The sequence below is a fragment of the Ranitomeya variabilis genome, chromosome 4, assembly GCF_051348905.1.
Source record: "Ranitomeya variabilis isolate aRanVar5 chromosome 4, aRanVar5.hap1, whole genome shotgun sequence".
In the NCBI taxonomy this organism is placed as follows: Eukaryota; Metazoa; Chordata; class Amphibia; order Anura; family Dendrobatidae; genus Ranitomeya; species Ranitomeya variabilis.
The window spans coordinates 747,217,079-747,242,998 of record NC_135235.1 but is presented as its reverse complement, the minus strand read 5'-3'; the positions used below and the strand labels follow the sequence as shown (position 1 = coordinate 747,242,998).

General features: G+C 47.5%; 1 long non-coding RNA gene across 1 annotated transcript in view; it reads left to right on the top strand.

The window, feature by feature from the left end:
• The window catches only part of LOC143769357 (uncharacterized), a 188,475-nt gene that overhangs the window by 71,361 nt on the left and 91,194 nt on the right, over positions 1-25,920 (top strand). The window lies entirely within an intron of this gene.

Here is a 25,920-nt window from a genome sequence, read left to right as displayed (position 1 = left end):
AACGCAACATCCCTTCCGTCACTGTAAGGCCACCATTTTCCGCACCACCGGCAGTATCTGTGCAGGTTTCTTTGCCAGCCAAAAGCAGTCAGGGTCAGGGAACTACCAGTTTTGTAGGAGGAAATATTGCATCTAGGGCACCGGCGGAAACAATACCGTCTCCAACCGTCTCTCAGTCTGCCATGTACACCGGCACACCCGAAAGTTCCACGATCTCCAGCTCTCCAGTCCAGCTCACCCTACATGAGACTCTGGTTAGAAAAAGGAAGTACTTATCCTCGCATCCGCGTACACAGGGTTTTAACGCCCACATAGCTAGACTAATCTCGTTAGAGATGATGCCCTACCGGTTAGTTGAAAGCGAAGCTTTCAAAGCCCTGATGGAGTACGCTGAACCACGATACGAGCTACCCAGTCGACACTTTTTTTCCAGAAAAGCCATCCCAGCCCTGCACCAGCATGTTAAACAGCGCATCGTCCATGCACTCAGGCAATCTGTGAGTACAAAGGTGCACCTGACTACAGATGCATGGACCAGTAGGCATGGCCAGGGACGTTATGTGTCCATCAAGGCACACTGGGTGAATGTGGTGGATGCAGGGTCCACAGGCGACATCAATTTAGGGACAGTTGTGCCTAGCCCACGGTCTAGGAAACAGTTGGCTGTAGGCGTTCGCACCCCCTCCTCCTCGTCCTCCTGCAGAAGCTACAGCTCTTCCACAGAACGCAGTCTGCCAACCACTCCATCGGCAGATGACACTGTTGCACACCAGTTGTCCCATTATGGGCCAGCTACTGCCAAGCGTCAGCAGGCTGTATTGGCTATGAAGTGTTTGGGCGACAACAGACACACCGCGGAAGTTCTATCCGAGTTCTTGCAACAAGAAACGCAGTCGTGGCTGGGCACAGTAGATCTTGAGGCAGGCAAGGTAGTGAGTGATAACGGAAGGAATTTCATGGCTGCCATCTCCCTTTCCCAACTGAAACACATTCCTTGCCTGGCTCACACCTTAAACCTGGTGGTGCAGTGCTTATTGAAAACTTATCCTGGGTTCTCCGACCTGCTCCTCAAAGTGCGTGCACTTTGCTCACATATCCGACGTTCGCCTGTACACGCCAGCCGTATGCAGACCTATCAGCGGTCTTTGAACCTTCCCCAGCATCGCCTAATCATAGACGTTGCAACAAGGTGGAACTCAACACTGCACATGCTTCAGAGACTGTGCGAACAGAGGCGTGCTGTTATTTATTTGTGGGAGGATACACGGGCAGGCAGTAGGATGGCAGACATGGAGTTGTCAGGTGTGCAGTGGTCTAAGATACAAGACATGTGTCAAGTCCTTCAGTGTTTTGAGGAATGCACACGGCTGGTTAGTGCAGACAACGCCGTAATAAGCATGAGCATCCCCCTAATGCGTCTGCTGATGCAAAGTTTGACGCACATAAAGGAGCAGGCGTCTGCACCAGAGGAAGAGGAAAGCCTTGATGACAGTCAGCCATTGTCTGGTCAGGGCAGTGTACAGGACGAGGTAGCGGGCGAAGAGGAGGTGGAGGACGAGGAGGATGATGGGGATGAGTATATTTTTAATGCCGAACCTTTCCCGGGGGCACAGGAAATTGGTTGCGTGTCACGGCCGGGTTCTGTTTTTTTGAGGGACACAAGTGACGTAGATTTGCCTGCAACTGCCCCTCAACCAATCACAACCGGAGATTTGACAACTGGAACTTTGGCCCACATGGCGGATTATGCCTTACGTATCCTAAAAAGGGACACACGCATTACGAAAATGATGAACGATGACGATTACTGGTTGGCCTGCCTCCTTGATCCACGCTATAAAGGCAAATTGCAAAATATTATGCCACATGAGAACTTGGAACTAATATTAGCAACCAAACAATCAACTCTTGTTGACCGTTTGCTTCAGGCATTCCCAGCACACAGCGCACGTGATCGTTCTCACACGAGCTCCAGGGGGCAGCAGACTAGGAGTGTTAGGGGTGCACACATCAGAAGTGGCATTGGACAGAGGGGTTTTCTGACCAGGTTGTGGAGTGATTTTGCTATGACCGCAGACAGGACAGGTACTGCTGCATCAATTGAAAGTGACAGGAGACAACATTTGGCCAGTATGGTTACTAACTATTTTTCATCCCTTATCGATGTTCTCCCTCAACCGTCATTCCCATTTGATTACTGGGCCTCCAAATTAGACACCTGGCCAGAATTGGCAGAATATGCATTGCAGGAGCTTGCTTGCCCGGCAGCAAGTGTCCTATCAGAAAGAGTATTCAGTGCTGCAGGTTCAATATTAACCGAAAACAGGACTCGTCTGGCTACCCAAAATGTTGACGATCTAACATTCATTAAAATGAACCACAACTGGATTTCGAAATCTTTTGCCCCACCTTGCCCGGCCGACACCTAGCTTTCCTATGAAAAGCTCTTGCCTGTGAATTACTTTTCTAATGTCTAATTTGCTGCAGCTGATTGTACAGCATACGACATGTTTACACCTCCCTAAATGGCCAAACTCCCCACACGGGGCCGTGGTATCGCGACTTGGCGCAAGCACCCGTGAGACTGCTGTTTGTCTGAAGAGGTGGGTGTGCTCGCTTTTGGTTGACGGCATTGCTACTGGGTCCCTCATAGTACAATGTAGTGTCTCTGGCGGTGGTGGTGCGCACCCAACGTCAGACACACCGTTGTAACATGAGGGGCCCTGGGGCGGTCCCGCCGGCCTCAAGAGAGTTCCCCCCTACCCCAGCTCAAAATGTGCTCTACCACGTGCAAAATTATGTCGCACAGCTCCACCAATCTTTAGTCTATTCGCTGACATCATTCAATGTCTGGCACTGACAATACACATTTGTAGACATCTATGATGCAACTTAAAGTAGTCTGTGTCTGTGTCCTATATTGGCACCATTAAATAGTTACTGCCAAATTACTATGTCAGAAACTCAGTAGATGAGCCCACCCCTGTACCTAAGTATGCCACCTTTTTTTTTGTTTTGGTTGTTTTGCGAGACATTAACATCTATTTATATTTTGGGAGTACTGGGACAGACACTCCTTGCACTACTCCTCCACTCACCACCAAGCTGCCTGTGTATCCATGTAACCGCTGTAAAACTGCCATGAGCCTATTGTTTGTTATTTTAGGCCTTTGATAGCCTGTCTGCGGTCCCTACTTTAAATACTCCTCCACTCATCACCAGCTGCCTGCCCGTGTATCCATGTAACCGCTGTAAAACTGCCATGAGCCTATTGTTTGTTATTTTAGGCCTTTGATAGCCTGTCTGCGGTCCCTACTTTAAATACTCCTCCACTCACCACCAAGCTGCCTGTGTATCCATGTAACCGCTGTAAAGCTGCCATGAGCCTATTGTTTGTTATTTTAGGCCTTTGATAGCCTGTCTGCGGTCCCTACTTTAAATACTCCTCCACTGACCACCAAGCTGCCTGCCCGTGTATCCATGTAACCGCTGTAAAACTGCCATAAGCCTATTGTTTGTTATTTTAGGCCTTTGATAGCCTGTCTGCGGTCCCTACTTTAAATACTCCTCCACTCACCACCAAGCTGCCTGTGTATCCATGTAACCGCTGTAAAGCTGCCATGAGCCTATTGTTTGTTATGTTAGGCCTTTGGTAGCCTGTCTGCGGTCCCTACTTTAAATACTCCTCCACTCACCACCACCAAGCTGCCTGCCCGTGTATCCATGTAACCGCTGTAAAGCTGCCATGAGCCTATTGTTTGTTATTTTAGGCCTTTGATAGCCTGTCTGCGGTCCCTACTTTAAATACTCCTCCACTCACCACCAAGCTGCCTGTGTATCCATGTAACCGCTGTAAAGCTGCCATGAGCCTATTGTTTGTTATTTTAGGCCTTTGATAGCCTGTCTGCGGTCCCTACTTTAAATACTCCTCCACTCACCACCAAGCTGCCTGTGTATCCATGTAACCGCTGTAAAACTGCCATAAGCCTATTGTTTGTTATTTTAGGCCTTTGATAGCCTGTCTGCGGTCCCTACTTTAAATACTCCTCCACTCACCACCAAGCTGCCTGTGTATCCATGTAACCGCTGTAAAACTGCCATGAGCCTATTGTTTGTTATTTTAGGCCTTTGATAGCCTGTCTGCGGTCCCTACTTTAAATACTCCTCCACTCACCACCAAGCTGCCTGTGTATCCATGTAACCGCTGTAAAGCTGCCATGAGCCTATTGTTTGTTATTTTAGGCCTTTGATAGCCTGTCTGCGGTCCCTACTTTAAATACTCCTCCACTCACCACCACCAAGCTGCCTGCCCGTGTATCCATGTAACCGCTGTAAAACTGCCATGAGCCTATTGTTTGTTATTTTAGGCCTTTGATAGCCTGTCTGCGGTCCCTACTTTAAATACTCCTCCACTGACCACCAAGCTGCCTGCCCGTGTATCCATGTAACCGCTGTAAAACTGCCATAAGCCTATTGTTTGTTATTTTAGGCCTTTGATAGCCTGTCTGCGGTCCCTACTTTAAATACTCCTCCACTCATCACCAGCTGCCTGCCCGTGTATCCATGTAACCGCTGTAAAACTGCCATGAGCCTATTGTTTGTTATTTTAGGCCTTTGATAGCCTGTCTGCGGTCCCTACTTTAAATACTCCTCCACTCACCACCAAGCTGCCTGTGTATCCATGTAACCGATGTAAAACTGCAGTATTTTGCTTATAAAAAAGAAAATACTGGAGAGATATCAAATGCAGACATTTTAACATTAAAAACAAAAACACATACAACAAAAAACTGGTACAGTACAAAAATTGGCCACCAGCTACAAAAACTTTCTCCTGCAAGTAGTTAACTGAAAGGTTTTTTTCCATTGAAAACACAGATATGGCATCCACCGAGTGTTGTCCTGTCGCGTCTTCTTTATATTATTGCCAAGAAGCTGCAACTGAATAAAGCTGAGCTTCTACCTTCTGCCTCTTATTAACTGCTTTTTTTTTATAAAATTGGCTGTTCCGGCCTACTAAAGGTGTCTGTCTGCCCCTGCCTGGTGTTGTCCTCAACTGAATAAAGCTGAGCTTCAACCTTCTGTTCCAAATTACCATTTTTAAAAATGCAATTGGCTGTTCCGGCCTACTAAAGGTGAATGTCTGCCCCTGCCTGGTGTTGTCCTCAACTGAATAAAGCTGAGCTTCTACCTTCTGTTCCAAATTACCATTTCTAAAAATGCCATTGGCTGTTCCGGCCTACTAAAGGTGAATGTCTGCCCCTGCCTGGTGTTGTCCTCAACTGAATAAAGCTGAGCTTCTACCTTCTGTTCCAAATTACCATTTCTAAAAATGCCATTGGCTGTTCCGGCCTACTAAAGGTGAATGTCTGCCCCTGCCTGGTGTTGTCCTCAACTGAATAAAGCTGAGCTTCTACCTTCTGTTCCAAATTACCATTTCTAAAAATGCCATTGGCTGTTCCGGCCTACTAAAGGTGTCTGTCTGCCCCTGCCTGGTGTTGTCCTCAACTGAATAAAGCTGAGCTTCAACCTTCAGTTCCAAATTACCATTTTTAAAAATGCAATTGGCTGTTCCGGCCTACTAAAGGTGAATGTCTGCCCCTGCCTGGTGTTGTCCTCAACTGAATAAAGCTGAGCTTCTACCTTCTGTTCCAAATTACCATTTTTAAAAATGCCATTGGCTGTTCCGGCCTACTAAAGGTGTCTGTCTGCCCCTGCCTGGTGTTGTCCTCAACTGAATAAAGCTGAGCTTCAACCTTCAGTTCCAAATTACCATTTTTAAAAATGCAATTGGCTGTTCCGGCCTACTAAAGGTGTCTGTCTGCCCCTGCCTGGTGTTGTCCTCAACTGAATAAAGCTGAGCTTCTACCTTCTGCCTCTTACTAACTGCTGTTTTTTTAAAAAATTGGCTGTTCCGGCCTACTAAAGGTGTCTGTCTGCCCCTGCCTGGTGTTGTCCTCAACTGAATAAAGCTGAGCTTCAACCTTCTGTTCCAAATTACCATTTTTAAAAATGCAATTGGCTGTTCCGGCCTACTAAAGGTGTCTGTCTGCCCCTGCCTGGTGTTGTCCTCAACTGAATAAAGCTGAGCTTCTACCTTCTGCCTCTTACTAACTGCTGTTTTTTTAAAAAATTGGCTGTTCCGGCCTACTAAAGGTGTCTGTCTGCCCCTGCCTGGTGTTGTCCTCAACTGAATAAAGCTGAGCTTCAACCTTCTGTTCCAAATTACCATTTTTAAAAATGCAATTGGCTGTTCCGGCCTACTAAAGGTGAATGTCTGCCCCTGCCTGGTGTTGTCCTCAACTGAATAAAGCTGAGCTTCAACCTTCAGTTCCAAATTACCATTTTTAAAAATGCAATTGGCTGTTCCGGCCTACTAAAGGTGAATGTCTGCCCCTGCCTGGTGTTGTCCTCAACTGAATAAAGCTGAGCTTCTACCTTCTGTTCCAAATTACCATTTTTAAAAATGCAATTGGCTGTTCCGGCCTACTAAAGGTGAATGTCTGCCCCTGCCTGGTGTTGTCCTCAACTGAATAAAGCTGAGCTTCAACCTTCAGTTCCAAATTACCATTTTTAAAAATGCAATTGGCTGTTCCGGCCTACTAAAGGTGTCTGTCTGCCCCTGCCTGGTGTTGTCCTCAACTGAATAAAGCTGAGCTTCTACCTTCTGCCTCTTACTAACTGCTGTTTTTTTAAAAAATTGGCTGTTCCGGCCTACTAAAGGTGTCTGACTGCCCCTGCCTGGTGTTGTCCTCAACTGAATAAAGCTGAGCTTCAACCTTCTGTTCCAAATTACCATTTTTAAAAATGCAATTGGCTGTTCCGGCCTACTAAAGGTGAATGTCTGCCCCTGCCTGGTGTTGTCCTCAACTGAATAAAGCTGAGCTTCAACCTTCAGTTCCAAATTACCATTTTTAAAAATGCAATTGGCTGTTCCGGCCTACTAAAGGTGAATGTCTGCCCCTGCCTGGTGTTGTCCTCAACTGAATAAAGCTGAGCTTCTACCTTCTGTTCCAAATTACCATTTTTAAAAATGCAATTGGCTGTTCCGGCCTACTAAAGGTGAATGTCTGCCCCTGCCTGGTGTTGTCCTCAACTGAATAAAGCTGAGCTTCAACCTTCAGTTCCAAATTACCATTTTTAAAAATGCAATTGGCTGTTCCGGCCTACTAAAGGTGTCTGTCTGCCCCTGCCTGGTGTTGTCCTCAACTGAATAAAGCTGAGCTTCAACCTTCTGTTCCAAATTACCATTTTTAAAAATGCAATTGGCTGTTCCGGCCTACTAAAGGTGTCTGTCTGCCCCTGCCTGGTGTTGTCCTCAACTGAATAAAGCTGAGCTTCTACCTTCTGCCTCTTACTAACTGCTGTTTTTTTAAAAAATTGGCTGTTCCGGCCTACTAAAGGTGTCTGTCTGCCCCTGCCTGGTGTTGTCCTCAACTGAACAAAGCTGAGCTTCCACATTCTGGCTTTCGCCCTATACTATCAGATATTAAACTGCATTTGGCCTACTAGTGTGGTTATGCCCTTGAAACAGTGTCTGCTGCTCTTGGGTTTGCTACTCCACTGAACAAAGCAATGCCGCCTGTTTAGTCCTGTTACCAATTTTGAACTGCATTTAGCCTACTTTATTCTTTGGCCCTATATCTGTTTCCTCCTCATCCTGCCCATTGCCCAGCCACTGCTAGATGAGTCTGCTGGTACATTGACCTAGACCACTACATTCCCCTTATACTCTACACAGCCAGAATCTGACCCTGCTGAAAGTAAGGTTCCCCTTCCCGCATGTTATACCACCTTACACAGGGACAGAGAGGAAGGTGCAGATGAAAGTGCAGGTTCCTTCATCAGGTGGGGGGGCATACTCGTTGGCGACGTCACTGGCACAGGGCCCCTCAGAGTACGCAAAAGTGTCGCTGCTGGTGGGAGGCGCCCCCGCCATGCAAACACACATCGCTGTACTTTGAGGGGCCCTGTGCCAGTGCCAATGCGAACGAGTGGGCCCCCCCTGCTTGCTCAGGATCACAGCACTTGCAACGTTGAAATACTTACCTTTCCCTGCAACACCGCCGTGACGTAGTCCGCATTTCCTGGGCCCACGAAAAACTTGAGCCGGCCCTACTCCCCCCACAACTTTTGCCAAATGACCCCCAATTCCCTATGCCCAACTATTATTATAAAGTTAATTAAGATTGACAAGCTTCAGAAACAAGAATGGATGTTTTTGGCATTAAAATGGGCACTGTAGGTGTTTTCCTGGCCTCCACTCACTGCCGACTATGCTTCCCCATTGACTTGCATTGGGTTTCGTGTTTCGGTCGATCCCCGACTTTTAGTGATAATCGGCCGACTGCACTCGACTCGACTCTGGACAAAGTCGGGTTTCACAAAACCCGACTCGATCTTAAAAAAATGAAAGTCGCTCAACTCTAACCACAACTCCACAGTCTGCTAAATCTTTCTGAAGGTCTTTTGTAGTCAAGCTGAAGCTCTGATTTGCCTCTCTAGCAATCCTAGGAGCAGCTCTCACTGAAACTTTGATTGGCCTTCCAGACCTTATCTTGATCTCCACTGTTCCTGTTAACAGTAATTTCTTAATTACATTTTGAGCTGGGGGAAGGGTAACTGTGCTATCCTCTTATAGCTTTCTCTTGCTTTGTGGACCTCCACAATTTTCAGAGTGTTAAACAGCTGCCTAGAAGAACCCATGGCTGCTGTTTTTTGCACAAGGTCAGATCAGTCTGAGTTTTTATAAAGCTGGGAGATTTGCATCACCTGGTCTTTCATAACGATGATAGTGAACAAACATAAATCTTACAGGCTGGCTAATTAAGGTCTGAAACCTTGGTCAAAGTTATCTGACCACTCAACTTTCCAAGGGTGCCCAAACTTTTGCATTGTCCCATATTCCTTCTTGTAATTTTTAAAATGTAAAAGAATTACATATATATATATATTTTTCCCCTAAAATACAAAGTAAATTTGTCATCTTTAACTTTAGGCTTTTTAGAGATCATTTCATCTTCAACTTGCTTAACTGTTTATAATGTCAGTAATTTTGACCAGGGGTGCCTAAACTTTTACATGCCACTGTAGAAGATGAAAGTTATTTTTCCTTACTTCCCAGCATGCATTGTACCTGCAATTGTTTAACAGCTTGTTGGACCCCAATTTAAAGATGCCTATTTGCTTTATCTCTATGTACAGGAGCTTGTGTAAAGATAAGAAAACCTGCCCCCAATTCCTGTAGAGAGAAAACCCATCCACAAATTTTGTAAAGATACAAAAACCTGCCCATACTTCCTGTAGAGACAAAGACCCTCCTTCACTTCCTGTAGAGACAAATAGCAGCCCTTAAAATACCCGACCATACTTTCTATAGAGATACAAAAAATCACCTTATCTTTTTGTAGAGAGACATAGACCTATCCCACCTTTCTGTATAGATAAAGACATGCCCCCACTTCCCATAGAGACAAAAACCTGCCCAAGATTCTGTAGAGACGAAGACCCTCTTTTACTTCCTGTAGAGACAAAAACTCTCCTCCACTTCCTGTAGAGATAAAGACCTATTTTACCTTTTGTAGACAAAAAGGCCCTCCTCCACTTCCTGTCGAGTCAAAGACCTGTCCAACCTCCTCTGGAAGCTAAGACCTTCCTCCACTTCCTGTAGCAACAAAGACCTGTCCCACCTTCTGTTGACACAAAGACCCTTCACCACTACTTGTAGAGACAAACAACTGCCCTACTTCCCCTAGAGACAAAGACCCTCCTCCACTTTTTTTTAGATATAAAGACCTTCCTCTACTTCCTGTAGAGACAAGACTTTCCTCCACTTCCTGTAGAGACAAAGACCCTCCTCCACTTCCTGTAGAGACAAAGACCTGTCTCACCTTTGACACAGACAAAGATCCTTCTCTACTTCTTGTAGAGACAAAGACCTGCCCTATTTCCTGTAGAGAAAAAGATCCTCCTCCACTTATTGTAGAGACAAAGACCTCCTCCTCTTTCTGTAGAGACTAAGACCTGCCCCTACTTCCTGTAGAGACAAAGACCCTCCTCCACTTCCTGTAGAGACAAAGGCCTGCTCCTACTACCTGTAGAGACATAGACCCTCCTCCACTTCCTGTAGAGACAAAGACCTGCCAATACTTCCTGTAGAGACATAGACCCTCCTCCACTTCCTGTAGACACAAAGACCTGCCAATACTTCCTGTAGAGACATAGACCCTCCTCCACTTCCTGTAGAGACAAAGGCCTGCTCCTACTTCCTGTAGAGACATAGACCCTCCTCCACTTCCTGTAGAGACAAAGACCTGCCAATACTTCCTGTAGAGACATAGACCATGCTCCACTTCCCATAGAGACAAAGACCTGCCAATACTTTCTGTAGAGACATAGACCCTCCTCCACTTCCTGTAGAGACAAAGACCTGCCAATACTTTTTGTAGACATAGACCCTCCTCCACTTCCTGTAGAGACAAAGACCCTCCTCCACTTCCTGTAGAGACAAAGACCTGTCTCACCTTCGACACAGACAAAGATCGTTCTTTACTTCTTGTAGAGACAAAGACCTGCCCTATTTCCTGAAGAAAAAAATACCCTCCTCCACTTATTGTATAGACAAAGACCCCTCCACTTTCTGTAGAGACAAAGGCCTACCCTTACTTCCTGTAGAAATACAACCACCCTCCTTAACTTTTTGTAGACAATGACTTGTCTCATGTTCCTCAGAGATAAGGGCCTGCCTGCAATTCCTGTAGCTACACCCAATTTCTGTATAGAGACATAGACCAATGTCAACTTCCTGTAGAGACACAGACCCGCCCCTATTTCCTGTAGAGAAACAAAGACCCGCCTCCACGTCCTGTAGACAAAGACCACCCTATTTCCTGTGGAGGGACAAATGCTCACCTCCACTTCCTGTCAAGAGGTAACATCATTTTTAATAAACTTGAGTTGCCCGTGAAGGTGCCGACAGGGGTCCCCATCGTCCCCAATTTTTTTTTTTTACATTGACCTTGAAAAAAGGTTCCAAAAACAAATTGCTAATAAATAAAATGTCCATAAGAGTTGTTTTGCTCTAGGTAAAGCTTTTGCATTAATTAACGGTTGCCCCAGAACAGTTTAATTTATTCCGTCAAGGATTGGGCAGCGGTGACTTAAATGTTACCTCTGTCAATCAATGAAGAAGGTATTAAGCACACGATTTTATCCCTCTACACATTGTCAGCGGGCGCCGCGCAAAGTGAGTGAGTGGGCGGATGTTTAAATGTAGATACTTTTCAAGCTCGGGAACAAAAAGGTCAAATCTCCCAAAGAGACGAGGAAGTGTACAATTTAATATAATGGTTCTTTTTCGCAACGTTATTTCTTGTCCTTCTGTAAAGAAAAAGAAAAATAAAAAATAATCATTTTGGGGGACTCTGGATGTTCGAAAAAATATAGGAAACAGAAATGAGTGAGATTCATAGGGGCAGCGATTAGGAAAAAAAAGAATAGAAAAATGTAAAATAAAAAAGAACAAAAATATTGTAGTTCCGGTGATGATCTGCGGCCAGATACAAGGAAAGAAACCCAGCTCCGTGTTAGGAAAGTCTAAGGTAATGATGGATCGTCCTTTGTTCCGGATCCTTAACTACTGGCCAAAGTGAAGCGAGGTTACTAGGGGCGTCACTCGCTACGGATGACCCGTTCTGCCCTGAGTTACACAACATGACCCCCTGATGTGAATGGACTCAGTGTAAGGCCGGCCTCACACTGGGCGTAAGACAATACGCCACGTATTATACGTCCGTACTACGGCCGTAATACGGAGAAATGTTCCCAAAATATTGATCCGTAGTCAGGGTGTGTCAGCGTATTTTGCGCATGGCATCCTCCGTATGTAATCCGTATGGCATCCGTACTGCGAGATTTTCGCGCAGGCTTGCAAAACCGACATCTAATGGATTTATGTGCTCAAATGTTCGGGAAAACATATATACAGTATATATATATATATATATATATATATGTCATTGAGACACATATATATATATTCTGTATTTAGATTTCATTCAGCGCGATATCTGTGAACAGCCGGTAATTCAATTGCCGGCTTCTCATTTCTCCTGCACAAACCCGACAGGATATGAGACATGGTTACATACAGTAAACCATCTCATATCCCCTTTTTTTTTGCATATTCCACAATACTAATGTTAGTAGTGTGTATGTGCAAAATTTCAGCGCTGTAGCTGCTGAAATAAAGGGTTAAATTGCGGAAAAAATTGGCGTGGGCTCCCGCGCAATTTTCTCCGCCAGAGTGGTAAAGCCAGTGACTGAGGGCAGATATTAATAGCCTGGAGAGGGTCCATGGTTATTGGCCCCCCCCTGGCTACAAACATCTGCCCCCAGCCACCCCAGAAAAGGCACATCTGGAAGATGCGCCTATTCTGGCACTTGGCCACTCTCTTCCCACTCCCTGTAGCGGTGGGATATGGCGTAATGAAGGGTTAATGTCACCTTGCTATTGTAAGGTGACATTAAGCCAGATTAATAATGGAGAGGCGTCAATTATGTCACCTATCCATTATTAATCCAATTGTTGGAAAGGGTTAAAAAACACACACACACATGATTTAAAAGTAGTTTAATGAAATAAACACAGCGGTTGTTGTAATAATTTATTGTTCTCTCAATCCATCAGGAACACCCTCGCTTGGAAAAATAATAAACGCACAAGATACATACCTTCTGGTGAACCGTCTCGTCCCACGAGGTAATCCATCTGAAGGGGTTAACTAATATTACAGGCAGGAGCCCTGCTAAATGCAGCTGTGCTCCGTGCCTGTAATCCCCGGCGAATGAATGAAATGTAGGTCATTGACCTACATTTCCTTCAGTCGCGGTGATGCGCCCCCTGGTGGATGTCCTCATATGACCTGGAGCGTGGGAAAAAGTTCCCAGGCTGCAGTTCATGAGAACATCCACCAGAGGGCGCCTCACCGCGACTCAATGTAAGTACAGATCACTGCTTTCCTTTCAGCACCCGGGGATTACAGGCACGGAGCACAGCTGCATTAGCAGGGCTCCTGCCTGTAATATTAGTTAACCCCTTCAGATGGATTACCTCGTTGGACGTGATAGGACATCAGAAGGTATGTATCTTGTGCGTTTATTATTTTGCCAAGCGAGGGCCTGGAAATGGATTGAGAGAGCAATAAATTATTACAACAACCGCTGTGTTTATTTCATTAAACTACTTTTAAATCATGTGTGTGTGTGTTTTTTAACCCTTTCCAACAATTGGATTAATAATGGATAGGTGTCATAATTGACGCCTCTCCATTATTAATCTGGCTTAATGTCACCTTACAATAGCAAGGTGGCATTAACCCTTCATTACCCCATATTCCACCGCTACAGGGAGTGGGAAGAGAGTGGCCAAGTGCCAGAATAGGCGCATCTTCCAGATGTGCCTTTTCTGGGGTGGCTGGGGGCAGATGTTTGTAGCCAGGGGGGGCCAATAACCATGGACCCTCTCCTGACTATTAATATCTGCCCTCAGTCACTGGCTTTACCACTCTGGCGGAGAAAATTGCCAATTTTTTCCGCCATTTAACCCTTTATTTTAGCAGCTACAGCGCACAAATTTTGCACATACACACTACTAACAGTAGTGTGGAATATGCAAAAAAAATGGGGATATGAGATGGTTTACTGTATGTAAACCATGTCTCATATCCTGTAGGGTTTGTGCAGGAGAAATGAGAAGCCGGCAATTGAATTACCGACTTTTCACTAACAGCGCTGCGTATTTCTTGCAGGTCACACTGCTGGTCCGTGTGGAATCCGTATTTTTCTCGCCCCCATAGACTTTCATTGGCGTATTATTTGCGCAATACGCTGACAAACGCAGCATGCTGCGATTTTGTACGGCCGTAGAAAGCCGTATAATACTGAACCGTAATATACGGCTAATAGGAGCAGCCCCATTGAGAATAATTGTGCCGCATGTAATGCGAGTTTTACGGACGTAGTTTCTGCGCTCTTACGTCCGTAAAACTCGCCAGTGTGACCCCAGCCTAAAGCTTCATTTCTCCTGTGGCAGCGCTGCAGGGAAATTACACTCATACTGGTGGGATTATCTACAGATTGCATCTCATCATTATCCTGTACCCCGAGTGTCAGTGTCATTATCCTGTACCCCGAGTGTCAGTGTCATTATCCTGTACCCCCAGTGTCAGTGTCATTATCCTGTACCCCCAGTGTCAGTGTCATTATCCTGTACCCCCAGTGTCAGTGTAATTATCCTGTACCCCGAGTGTCAGTGTCATTATCCTGTACCCCAGTGTCAGTGTCATTATCCTGTACCCCCAGTGTCAGTGTCATTATCCTGTACCCCCAGTGTCAGTGTAATTATCCTGTACCCCGAGTGTCAGTGTCATTATCCTGTACCCCGAGTGTCATTATCCTGTACCCCCAGTGTCAGTGTCATTATCCTGTACCCCCAGTGTCAGTGTCATTATCCTGTACCCCGAGTGTCAGTGTCATTATCCTGTACCCCGAGTGTCATTATCCTGTACCCCGAGTGTCAGTGTCATTATCCTGTACCCCCAGTGTCAGTGTCATTATCCTGTACCCCGAGTGTCAGTGTCATTATCCTGTACCCCGAGTGTCAGTGTCATTATCCTGTACCCCGAGTGTCAGTGTCATTATCCTGTACCCCGAGTGTCAGTGTCATTATCCTGTACCCCTAGTGTCAGTGTCATTATCCTGTACCCCGAGTGTCAGTGTCATTATCCTGTACCCCGAGTGTCAGTGTCATTATCCTGTACCCCTAGTGTCAGTGTCATTATCCTGTACCCCCAGTGTCAGTGTCATTATCCTGTACCCCGAGTGTCAGTGTCATTATCCTGTACCCCGAGTGTCATTATCCTGTACCCCGAGTGTCAGTGTCATTATCCTGTACCCCCAGTGTCAGTGTCATTATCCTGTACCCCGAGTGTCAGTGTCATTATCCTGTACCCCCAGTGTCAGTGTCATTATCCTGTACCCCCAGTGTCAGTGTCATTATCCTGTACCCCGAGTGTCAGTGTCATTATCCTGTACCCCCAGTGTCAGTGTCATTATCCTGTACCCCCAGTGTCAGTGTCATTATCCTGTACCCCGAGTGTCAGTGTCATTATCCTGTACCCCGAGTGTCATTATCCTGTACCCCGAGTGTCAGTGTCATTATCCTGTACCCCCAGTGTCAGTGTCATTATCCTGTACCCCGAGTGTCAGTGTCATTATCCTGTACCCCGAGTGTCATTATCCTGTACCCCGAGTGTCAGTGTCATTATCCTGTACCCCAGTGTCAGTGTCATTATCCTGTACCCCGAGTGTCAGTGTCATTATCCTGTACCCCGAGTGTCATTATCCTGTACCCCGAGTGTCAGTGTCATTATCCTGTACCCCCAGTGTCAGTGTCATTATCCTGTACCCCGAGTGTCAGTGTCATTATCCTGTACCCCCAGTGTCAGTGTCATTATCCTGTACCCCCAGTGTCAGTGTCATTATCCTGTACCCCCAGTGTCAGTGTCATTATCCTGTACCCCGAGTGTCAGTGTCATTATCCTGTACCCTGAATGTCAGTGTCATTATCCTGTACCCCCAGTGTCAGTGTCATTATCCTGTACCCCGAGTGTCAGTGTCATTATCCTGTACCCCCAGTGTCAGTGTCATTATCCTGTACCCCGAGTGTCAGTGTCATTATCCTGTACCCCCAGTGTCAGTGTCATTATCCTGTACCCCCAGTGTCAGTGTCAATATCCTGTACCCCCAGTGTCAGTGTCATTATCCTGTACCCCGAGTGTCAGTGTCATTATCCTGTACCCCGAGTGTCAGTGTCATTATCCTGTACCCCGAGTGTCAGTGTCATTATCCTGTACCCCCAGTGTCAGTGTCATTATCCTGTACCCCGAGTGTCAGTGTCATTATCCTGTACCCCGAGTGTCAGTGTCATTATCCTGTACCCCGAGTGTCAGTGTCATTATCCTGTACCCCGAGTGTCAGTGTCATTATCCTGTACCCCCAGTGTCAGTGTCATTATCCTGTACCCCCAGTGTCAGTGTCATTATCCTGTACCCCCAGTGTCAGTGTCATTATCCTGTACCCCGAGTGTCAGTGTCATTATCCTGTACCCCCAGTGTCAGTGTCATTATCCTGTACCCCCAGTGTCAGTGTCATTATCCTGTACCCCCAGTGTCAGTGTCATTATCCTGTACCCCGAGTGTCAGTGTCATTATCCTGTACCCCGAGTGTCAGTGTCATTATCCTGTACCCCGAGTGTCAGTGTCATTATCCTGTACCCCGAGTGTCAGTGTCATTATCCTGTACCCCGAGTGTCAGTGTCATTATCCTGTACCCCCAGTGTCAGTGTCATTATCCTGTACCCCCAGTGTCAGTGTCATTATCCTGTACCCCCAGTGTCAGTGTCATTATCCTGTACCCCCAGTGTCAGTGTCATTATCCTGCACCCCCACTGTCAGTGTCATTATCCTGTACCCCCAGTGTCAGTGTCATTATCCTGTACCCCGAGTGTCAATGTCATTATCCTGTACCCCCAGTGTCAGTGTCATTATCCTGTACCCCCAGTGTCAGTGTCATTATCCTGTACCCCGAGTGTCAGTGTCATTATCCTGTACCCCGAGTGTCAGTGTCATTATCCTGTACCCCGAGTGTCAGTGTCATTATCCTGTACCCCGAGTGTCAGTGTCATTATCCTGTACCCCCAGTGTCAGCGTCATTATCCTGTACCCCCAGTGTCAGTGTCATTATCCTGTACCCCGAGTGTCAATGTCATTATCCTGTACCCCGAGTGTCAGTGTCATTATCCTGTACCCCCAGTGTCAGTGTCATTATCCTGTACCCCGAGTGTCAGTGTCATTATCCTGTACCCCGAGTGTCAGTGTCATTATCCTGTACCCCCAGTGTCAGTGTCATTATCCTGTACCCCCAGTGTCAGTGTCATTATCCTGTACCCCCAGTGTCATTATCCTGTACCCCCAGTGTCAGTGTCATTATCCTGTACCCCCAGTGTCAGTATCATTATCCTGTACCCCGAGTGTCAGTGTCATTATCCTGTACCCCCAGTGTCAGTGTCATTATCCTGTACCCCGAGTGTCAATGTCATTATCCTGTACCCCCAGTGTCAGTGTCATTATCCTGTACCCCGAGTGTCAGTGTCAATATCCTGTACCCCGAGTGTCAGTGTCATTATCCTGTACCCCCAGTGTCAGCGTCATTATCCTGTACCCCGGGTGTCAATGTCATTATCCTGTACCCCCAGTGTCAGTGTCATTATCCTGTACCCCCAGTGTCAGTGTCATTATCCTGTACCCCCAGTGTCATTATCCTGTACCCCCAGTGTCAGTGTCATTATCCTGTACCCCGAGTGTCAGTGTCATTATCCTGTACCCCCAGTGTCAGTGTCATTATCCTGTACCCCGAGTGTCAATGTCATTATCCTGTACCCCGAGTGTCAGTGTCATTATCCTGTACCCCAGTGTCAGTGTCATTATCCTGTACCCCCAGTGTCAGTGTCATTATCCTTTACCCCGAGTGTCAGTGTCATTATCCTGTACCCCGAGTGTCAGTGTCATTATCCTGTACCCCGAGTGTCAGTGTCAATATCCTGTACCCCGAGTGTCAGTGTCATTATCCTGTACCCCCAGTGTCAGTGTCATTATCCTGTACCCCCAGTGTCAGTGTCATTATCCTGTACCCCGAGTGTCAGTGTCATTATCCTGTACCCCCAGTGTCAGTGTCATTATCCTGTACCCCGAGTGTCAGTGTCATTATCCTGTACCCCCAGTGTCAGTGTCATTATCCTGTACCCCCAGTGTCAGTGTCATTATCCTGTACCCCGAGTGTCAGTGTCATTATCCTGTACCCCCAGTGTCAGTGTCATTATCCTGTACCCCCAGTGTCAGTGCCATTATCCTGTACCCCAGTGTCAGTGTCATTATCCTGTACCCCCAGTGTCAGTGTCATTATCCTGTACCCCGAGTGTCAGTGTCATTATCCTGTACCCCGAGTGTCAGTGTCATTATCCTGTACCCCGAGTGTCAGTGTCATTATCCTGTACCCCGAGTGTCAGTGTCATTATCCTGTACCCCCAGTGTCAGTGTCATTATCCTGTACCCCCAGTGTCAGTGTCATTATCCTGTACCCCGAGTGTCAGTGTCATTATCCTGTACCCCCAGTGTCAGTGTCATTATCCTGCACCCCCAGTGTCAGTGTCATTATCCTGTACCCCGAGTGTCAATGTCATTATCCTGTACCCCGAGTGTCAGTGTCATTATCCTGTACCCCGAGTGTCAGTGTCATTATCCTGTACCCCCAGTGTCAGTGTCATTATCCTGTAACCCGAGTGTCAATGTCATTATCCTGTACCCCGAGTGTCAGTGTCATTATCCTGTACCCCCAGTGTCAGTGTCATTATCCTGTACCCCGAGTGTCAGTGTCATTATCCTGTACCCCCAGTGTCAGTGTCATTATCCTGTACCCCCAGTGTCAGCGTCATTATCCTGTACCCCCAGTGTCAGTGTCATTATCCTGTACCCCGAGTGTCAGCGTCATTATCCTGTACCCCCAGTGTCAGCGTCATTATCCTGTACCCCCAGTGTCAGTGTCATTATCCTGTACCCCCAGTGTCAGTGTCATTATCCTGTACCCCGAGTGTCAGTGTCATTATCCTGTACCCCGAGTGTCAGTGTCATTATCCTGTACCCCCAGTGTCAGTGTCATTATCCTGTACCCCCAGTGTCAGTGTCATTATCCTGTACCCCGAGTGTCAGTGTCATTATCCTGTACCCCGAGTGTCAGCGTCATTATCCTGTACCCCCAGTGTCAGTGTCATTATCCTGTACCCCCAGTGTCAGTGTCATTATCCTGTACCCCGAGTGTCAGTGTCATTATCCTGTACCCCCAGTGTCAGTGTCATTATCCTGTACCCCCAGTGTCAGTGTCATTATCCTGTACCCCCAGTGTCAGTGTCATTATCCTGTACCCCGAGTGTCAGTGTCATTATCCTGTACCCCGAGTGTCAGTGTCATTATCCTGTACCCCGAGTGTCAGTGTCATTATCCTGTACCCCTAGTGTCAGTGTCATTATCCTGTACCCCGAGTGTCAGTGTCATTATCCTGTACCCCGAGTGTCAGTGTCATTATCCTGTACCCCTAGTGTCAGTGTCATTATCCTGTACCCCCAGTGTCAGTGTCATTATCCTGTACCCCGAGTGTCAGTGTCATTATCCTGTACCCCGAGTGTCATTATCCTGTACCCCGAGTGTCAGTGTCATTATCCTGTACCCCCAGTGTCAGTGTCATTATCCTGTACCCCGAGTGTCAGTGTCATTATCCTGTACCCCCAGTGTCAGTGTCATTATCCTGTACCCCCAGTGTCAGTGTCATTATCCTGTACCCCGAGTGTCAGTGTCATTATCCTGTACCCCCAGTGTCAGTGTCATTATCCTGTACCCCCAGTGTCAGTGTCATTATCCTGTACCCCGAGTGTCAGTGTCATTATCCTGTACCCCGAGTGTCATTATCCTGTACCCCGAGTGTCAGTGTCATTATCCTGTACCCCCAGTGTCAGTGTCATTATCCTGTACCCCGAGTGTCAGTGTCATTATCCTGTACCCCGAGTGTCATTATCCTGTACCCCGAGTGTCAGTGTCATTATCCTGTACCCCAGTGTCAGTGTCATTATCCTGTACCCCGAGTGTCAGTGTCATTATCCTGTACCCCGAGTGTCATTATCCTGTACCCCGAGTGTCAGTGTCATTATCCTGTACCCCCAGTGTCAGTGTCATTATCCTGTACCCCGAGTGTCAGTGTCATTATCCTGTACCCCCAGTGTCAGTGTCATTATCCTGTACCCCCAGTGTCAGTGTCATTATCCTGTACCCCCAGTGTCAGTGTCATTATCCTGTACCCCGAGTGTCAGTGTCATTATCCTGTACCCTGAATGTCAGTGTCATTATCCTGTACCCCGAGTGTCAGTGTCATTATCCTGTACCCCCAGTGTCAGTGTCATTATCCTGTACCCCCAGTGTCAGTGTCAATATCCTGTACCCCCAGTGTCAGTGTCATTATCCTGTACCCCGAGTGTCAGTGTCATTATCCTGTACCCCGAGTGTCAGTGTCATTATCCTGTACCCCGAGTGTCAGTGTCATTATCCTGTACCCCCAGTGTCAGTGTCATTATCCTGTACCCCGAGTGTCAGTGTCATTATCCTGTACCCCGAGTGTCAGTGTCATTATCCTGTACCCCGAGTGTCAGTGTCATTATCCTGTACCCCGAGTGTCAGTGTCATTATCCTGTACCCCCAGTGTCAGTGTCATTATCCTGTACCCCCAGTGTCAGTGTCATTATCCTGTACCCCCAGTGTCAGTGTCATTATCCTGTACCCCGAGTGTCAGTGTCATTATCCTGTACCCCCAGTGTCAGTGTCATTATCCTGTACCCCCAGTGTCAGTGTCATTATCCTGTACCCCCAGTGTCAGTGTCATTATCCTGTACCCCGAGTGTCAGTGTCATTATCCTGTACCCCGAGTGTCAGTGTCATTATCCTGTACCCCGAGTGTCAGTGTCATTATCCTGTACCCCGAGTGTCAGTGTCATTATCCTGTACCCCGAGTGTCAGTGTCATTATCCTGTACCCCCAGTGTCAGTGTCATTATCCTGTACCCCCAGTGTCAGTGTCATTATCCTGTACCCCCAGTGTCAGTGTCATTATCCTGCACCCCCAGTGTCAGTGTCATTATCCTGTACCCCGAGTGTCAATGTCATTATCCTGTACCCCCAGTGTCAGTGTCATTATCCTGTACCCCCAGTGTCAGTGTCATTATCCTGTACCCCGAGTGTCAGTGTCATTATCCTGTACCCCGAGTGTCAGTGTCATTATCCTGTACCCCGAGTGTCAGTGTCATTATCCTGTACCCCGAGTGTCAGTGTCATTATCCTGTACCCCCAGTGTCAGCGTCATTATCCTGTACCCCCAGTGTCAGTGTCATTATCCTGTACCCCGAGTGTCAATGTCATTATCCTGTACCCCGAGTGTCAGTGTCATTATCCTGTACCCCCAGTGTCAGTGTCATTATCCTGTACCCCGAGTGTCAGTGTCATTATCCTGTACCCCGAGTGTCAGTGTCATTATCCTGTACCCCCAGTGTCAGTGTCATTATCCTGTACCCCCAGTGTCAGTGTCATTATCCTGTACCCCCAGTGTCATTATCCTGTACCCCCAGTGTCAGTGTCATTATCCTGTACCCCCAGTGTCAGTATCATTATCCTGTACCCCGAGTGTCAGTGTCATTATCCTGTACCCCCAGTGTCAGTGTCATTATCCTGTACCCCGAGTGTCAATGTCATTATCCTGTACCCCCAGTGTCAGTGTCATTATCCTGTACCCCGAGTGTCAGTGTCAATATCCTGTACCCCGAGTGTCAGTGTCATTATCCTGTACCCCCAGTGTCAGCGTCATTATCCTGTACCCCGGGTGTCAATGTCATTATCCTGTACCCCCAGTGTCAGTGTCATTATCCTGTACCCCCAGTGTCAGTGTCATTATCCTGTACCCCCAGTGTCATTATCCTGTACCCCCAGTGTCAGTGTCATTATCCTGTACCCCGAGTGTCAGTGTCATTATCCTGTACCCCCAGTGTCAGTGTCATTATCCTGTACCCCGAGTGTCAATGTCATTATCCTGTACCCCGAGTGTCAGTGTCATTATCCTGTACCCCGAGTGTCAGTGTCATTATCCTGTACCCCCAGTGTCAGTGTCATTATCCTGTACCCCCAGTGTCAGTGTCATTATCCTTTACCCCGAGTGTCAGTGTCATTATCCTGTACCCCGAGTGTCAGTGTCATTATCCTGTACCCCGAGTGTCAGTGTCAATATCCTGTACCCCGAGTGTCAGTGTCATTATCCTGTACCCCCAGTGTCAGTGTCATTATCCTGTACCCCCAGTGTCAGTGTCATTATCCTGTACCCCGAGTGTCAGTGTCATTATCCTGTACCCCCAGTGTCAGTGTCATTATCCTGTACCCCGAGTGTCAGTGTCATTATCCTGTACCCCCAGTGTCAGTGTCATTATCCTGTACCCCCAGTGTCAGTGTCATTATCCTGTACCCCGAGTGTCAGTGTCATTATCCTGTACCCCGAGTGTCAGTGTCATTATCCTGTACCCCCAGTGTCAGTGTCATTATCCTGTACCCCGAGTGTCAGTGTCATTATCCTGTACCCCGAGTGTCAGTGTCATTATCCTGTACCCCGAGTGTCAGTGTCATTATCCTGTACCCCGAGTGTCAGTGTCATTATCCTGTACCCCCAGTGTCAGTGTCATTATCCTGTACCCCCAGTGTCAGTGTCATTATCCTGTACCCCGAGTGTCAGTGTCATTATCCTGTACCCCCAGTGTCAGTGTCATTATCCTGCACCCCCAGTGTCAGTGTCATTATCCTGTACCCCGAGTGTCAATGTCATTATCCTGTACCCCGAGTGTCAGTGTCATTATCCTGTACCCCGAGTGTCAGTGTCATTATCCTGTACCCCCAGTGTCAGTGTCATTATCCTGTACCCCCAGTGTCAGTGTCATTATCCTGTACCCCCAGTGTCAGTGTCATTATCCTGTACCCCGAGTGTCAGTGTCATTATCCTGTACCCCCAGTGTCAGTGTCATTATCCTGTAACCCGAGTGTCAATGTCATTATCCTGTACCCCGAGTGTCAGTGTCATTATCCTGTACCCCCAGTGTCAGTGTCATTATCCTGTACCCCCAGTGTCAGTGTCATTATCCTGTACCCCCAGTGTCAGTGTCATTATCCTGTACCCCCAGTGTCAGTGTCATTATCCTGTACCCCGAGTGTCAGTGTCATTATCCTGTACCCCCAGTGTCAGTGTCATTATCCTGTACCCCCAGTGTCAGCGTCATTATCCTGTACCCCCAGTGTCAGTGTCATTATCCTGTACCCCGAGTGTCAGCGTCATTATCCTGTACCCCCAGTGTCAGCGTCATTATCCTGTACCCCCAGTGTCAGTGTCATTATCCTGTACCCCCAGTGTCAGTGTCATTATCCTGTACCCCGAGTGTCAGTGTCATTATCCTGTACCCCGAGTGTCAGTGTCATTATCCTGTACCCCCAGTGTCAGTGTCATTATCCTGTACCCCCAGTGTCAGTGTCATTATCCTGTACCCCGAGTGTCAGCGTCATTATCCTGTACCCCCAGTGTCAGTGTCATTATCCTGTACCCCCAGTGTCAGTGTCATTATCCTGTACCCCGAGTGTCAGTGTCATTATCCTGTACCCCCAGTGTCAGCGTCATTATCCTGTACCCCCAGTGTCAGCGTCATTATCCTGTACCCCCAGTGTCAGTGTCATTATCCTGTACCCCCAGTGTCAGTGTCATTATCCTGTACCCCCAGTGTCATTATCCTGTACCCCCAGTGTCAGTGTCATTATCCTGTACCCCGAGTGTCAGTGTCATTATCCTGTACCCCCAGTGTCAGTGTCATTATCCTGTACCCCCAGTGTCAGTGTCATTATCCTGTACCCCCAGTGTCAGTGTCATTATCCTGCACCCCCAGTGTCAGTGCCATTATCCTGTACCCCCAGTGTCAGTGTCATCCTGTACCCCCAGTGTCACTGTCATTATCCTGTACCCCCAGTGTCAGTGCCATTATCCTGTACCCCCAGTGTCAGTGTCATCCTGTACCCCCAGTGTCAGTGTCATTATCCTGTACCCCGAGTGTCAGTGTCATTATCCTGTACCCCCAGTGTCAGTGTCATTATCCTGTACCCCCAGTGTCAGTGTCATCATCCTGTACCCCGAGTGTCAGTGTCAATATCCTGTACCCCGAGTGTCAGTGTCATTATCCTGTACCCCGGGTGTCAATGTCATTATCCTGTACCCCGAGTGTCAGTGTCATTATCCTGTACCCCCAGTGTCAGTGTCATTATCCTGTACCCCCAGTGTCAGTGTCATTATCCTGTACCCCCAGTGTCAGTGTCATTATCCTGTACCCCGAGTGTCAGTGTCATTATCCTGTACCCAGAGTGTCAGTGTCATTATCCTGTACCCCGAGTGTCAGTGTCATTATCCTGTACCCTCAGTGTCAGCGTCATTATCCTGTACCCCCAGTGTCAGTGTCATTATCCTGTACCCCCAGTGTCAGTGTCATTATCCTGTACCCCCAGTGTCAGTGTCATTATCCTGTACCCCGAGTGTCAGTGTCATTATCCTGTACCCCCAGTGTCAGTGTCATTATCCTGTACCCCAGTGTCAGTGTCATTATCCTGTACCCCAGTGTCAGTGTCATTATCCTGTACCCCAGTGTCAGTGTCATTATCCTGTACCCCCAGTGTCAGTGTCATTATCCTGTACCCCCAGTGTCAGTGTCATTATCCTGTACCCCAAGTGTCAGTGTCATTATCCCGTACCCCCAGTGTCAGTGTCATTATCCTGTACCCCGAGTGTCAGTGTCATTATCCTGTACCCCCAGTGTCATTGTCATTACCCTGCACCCCCAGTGTCAGTGTCATTATCCTGTACCCCGAGTGTCAGTGTCATTATCCTGTACCCTCAGTGTCAGCGTCATTATCCTGTACCCCAGTGTCAGTGTCATTATCCTGTACCCCCAGTGTCAGTGTCATTATCCTGTACCCCCAGTGTCAGCGTCATTATCCTGTACCCCAGTGTCAGTGTCATTATCTTGTACCCCGAGTGTCAGTGTCATTATCCTGTACCCCCAGTGTCAGTGTCATTATCCTGTACCCCCAGTGTCAGTGTCATTATCTTGTACCCCGAGTGTCAGTGTCATTATCCTGTACCCCAGTGTCAGTGTCATTATCTTGTACCCCGAGTGTCAGTGTCATTATCCTGTACCCCCAGTGTCAGCATCATTATCCTGTACCCCGAGTGTCAGTGTCATTATCCTGTACCCCCAGTGTCACTGTCATTATCCCGTACCCCCAGTGTCAGTGTCATTATCCTGTACCCCCAGTGTCAGTGTCATTATCCTGTACCCCGAGTGTCAGTGTCATTATCCTGTACCCCCAGTGTCAGTGTCATTATCCTGTACCCCCAGTGTCAGTGTCATTATCCTGTACCCCGAGTGTCAGTGTCATTATCCTGTACCCCCAGTGTCAGTGTCATTATCCTGTACCCCGAGAGTCAGTGTCATTATCCTGTACCCCCAGTGTCAGTGTCATTATCCTGTACCCCGAGTGTCAGTGTCATTATCCTGTACCCCGAGTGTCTGTGTCATTATCCTGTACCCCGAGTGTCAGTGTCATTATCCTGTACCCCGAGTGTCAGTGTCATTATCCTGTACCCCCAGTGTCAGTGTCATTATCCTGTACCCCCAGTGTCAGTGTCATTATCCTGTACCCCGAGTGTCAGTGTCATTATCCTGTACCCCGAGTGTCAGTGTCATTATCCTGTACCCCGAGTGTCAGTGACATTATCCTGTACCCCCAGTGTCAGTGTCATTATCCTGTACCCCCAGTGTCAGTGTAATTATCCTGTACCCCAGTGTCAGTGTCATTATCCTGTACCCCCAGTGTCAGTGTCATTATCCTGTACCCCCAGTGTCAGTGTAATTATCCTGTACCCCAGTGTCAGTGTCATTATCTTGTACCCCGAGTGTCAGTGTCATTATCCTGTACCCCCAGTGTCAGTGTCATTATCCTGTACCCCGAGAGTCAGTGTCATTATCCTGTACCCCCAGTGTCAGTGTCATTATCCTGTACCCCCAGTGTCATTATCCTGTACCCCCAGTGTCAGTGTCATTATCCTGCACCCCCAGTGTCAGCGTCATTATCCTGTACCCCAGTGTCAGTGTCATTATCCTGTACCCCGAGAGTCAGTGTCATTATCCTGTACCCCC